We start from the raw sequence: 2,466 nt of genomic DNA, 5'->3' as shown, positions 1-2,466 counted from the left end.
TGTTATTGAAAGATAAAAACTAGAAAAAAAGAATGTATATTGACTTTTGAAACCCAAAGAATTTGCAATCTAAGCAGGAAAAGGGAGAAACTAACATAGAAATCAGATCCTTTATAGAATCCCTAAGATATTTCAAACTTAAAGAAGACAGAGTATCACACACCAAGTAACAAGATACCTAAACTTCTGTGTCCTCCATAAAAAAATGTGAGTTTTTCTCACAGAGGAAATTGAACCAAAGGACTCCAGACATCATAGGACACCAAACTCAGAGGCATGGGACATGAGGTTTGAAGCTATAGTTAATGATATAATACAAATTTAGCTATTAAACTTTGGCATCATTTTCCAAATATATTTTACGTTCTTAACAAAAGTAGGCATACATAGGTAGTTCATGGTCCCCATCCCCAAATCTTGCAAAACAACTGCCCCAGGAAAAAGGCCATCACATCATGTCTGAGATATGACCATCTCCAAACGAGAAGACTGGATCCCATGTAAAGTCACAGACATGTCCTTCCTGTACTCTTTCACATAGGCACCGCCCTCACCTTTTCAGTGCCTTATCTTAAACAAAGAGAGCCGAAGAAGACCAAACATTTAAATCGATCTTTAGGAATAAAGAACAAACTAAAATAAAGAGACAAACCACACATGTAGAAGGAAGAAAGCTGGTGCAGGAAGCAGAGCAAAACAATATACCGACCATATTTAGACAGATAAGATGTATTGTTTCCATAAAACAAGAAAATAAAGCCATCTTTAAAGTTTTGAGGACAAGAAACACCTTGAAAGATTTAAAATATGGTAACTAGTGCTCGCTTCAGCAGCACATATACTAAAACTGGAACTTTACAGAGAAGATTAGCATGGCCCCTGTGCAAGGATGACACGCAAATTCGTGAAGCATTCCATATAAAAACAAAAACAAAAAAAATAAAAAATAAAAATAAATAAAATAAAATATGGTAACTAAAATTTAGAAATAAAATTAGCAGAAGGGCTCAAAGATAACAGAGCAAAAAAAAAAAAAACAAACAAACAAACAAAAAAACAACCACATGGAAAATAAGCAAGAAAAAAAAACACAAAAAGACCCAAGGAGACCAAAATGGGGAACAAAAAGCAAAATAAATACATTTAGTGTATTTAATATGTAGTGACTAAAAGAAATGTATTTCATAAACTGAAATATTAGTCCAAATAATTAACAGCAAGAGATGAATAAAAATATTTTTAAGATGTGAAAAGACTGTCAATTTTGTATCCTATGTAGTCTTCCTTATGAATCAACTGAAGGATTCTGATTCAGAAAATTAAGCATGAAACTAAGAGAAAATAGGACATTTCTTTCAAAAAGAAATAAGCAATCAACAAGGGAGAATAGTAGAGAGGAATCCCAGACCACAATCTAGCCCCAGGTTTGTAAATCTACTTCCTGTTGCAGATTAGAACCGGAGACCTGTGGGCCTTGCAAGGACAGATTATCTGATATGATTAGGCATTTGTAAAAAAGTAAGACATTTCTATGCATTTGAAAAGCTGATGCAGCAAATCAAGGAAAAAATAGTAATTGATAAAAAAAAATAAGTAAACGGAAGTAAAAGAATTATTAACTCCAAGAAAACAATATGTTGTTAAGAATGAAAGATCAGTTCAGAAATGACTATTAATATCGTCACCATATTTTTCATATAAAGTATATATATACATATACTGAGCTAGAAAGACAAAAACAGGAAGTAAAAAGCAAAAAAAAGCTTATGCTGTTTACCTTTTCATCATATAATTTAATAAAATAAAAATACATTTTACAACTTGATGTTATTTGTCAAGCAACTATTTCAAGCATAGAAGCTAAAGTTTACATTGCAGATGTTTGAGATAGTCTAGGAGGGAAAATTTAATTTACACTATAAAAATGTTTTCCCTTTACATTTAAAGAAGGATATCACAAAAGAGTAAATTTGCCACTTGAGATATATACATATATATATATATATATATATATTATGAATTGCAGTTTATTTATAGTTTTCTTATTACCTCAGGGAATAGTATTTGACAGAATACTGTAAATCCAAATAAAAATATCTACAAATCTAAGGGAACATGTCTTCTCTGACTATGAATTTTTTTTGTCTTTGTGTTTTCTTTTGAACAGTAAGCACAGACACACACACACACACACACACATATAAAAGATATATGAGAAAAATTAAAAGCCTAAATAATTGAAGGTATGGTTATAGAGTTCCATAGATTAGAAGGCACATATTAGAAAGCTCAATATTGTGAAGATGTCAACTATCCCCAAAATGATCTAAAGATTTGATTAATTAATGATCTCAATAGATCATGTGTATGTGCATGTGTTTGTTTCCACATTTAAAGATCTGTGATTACCCTGGGCTCACTGGATAATTTGGGATAATCTTTCTATGTTAAAGTTAATTGATTAGC

General features: G+C 31.1%; 1 non-coding gene across 1 annotated transcript; it reads left to right on the top strand.

The window, feature by feature from the left end:
* Nucleotides 1-817: 817 nt before the first annotated feature.
* Nucleotides 818-924, top strand: LOC113599028 (U6 spliceosomal RNA). The gene has a single exon (XR_003419767.1). It is a non-coding gene; the product is annotated as a U6 spliceosomal RNA (small nuclear RNA).
* The last annotated feature ends 1,542 nt before the right edge of the window (nucleotides 925-2,466 follow it).

This window comes from Acinonyx jubatus, chromosome B2 (genome assembly GCF_027475565.1).
Source record: "Acinonyx jubatus isolate Ajub_Pintada_27869175 chromosome B2, VMU_Ajub_asm_v1.0, whole genome shotgun sequence".
NCBI lineage: Eukaryota > Metazoa > Chordata > Mammalia > Carnivora > Felidae > Acinonyx > Acinonyx jubatus.
This window is presented reverse-complemented; position numbering and strand designations above follow the sequence as displayed.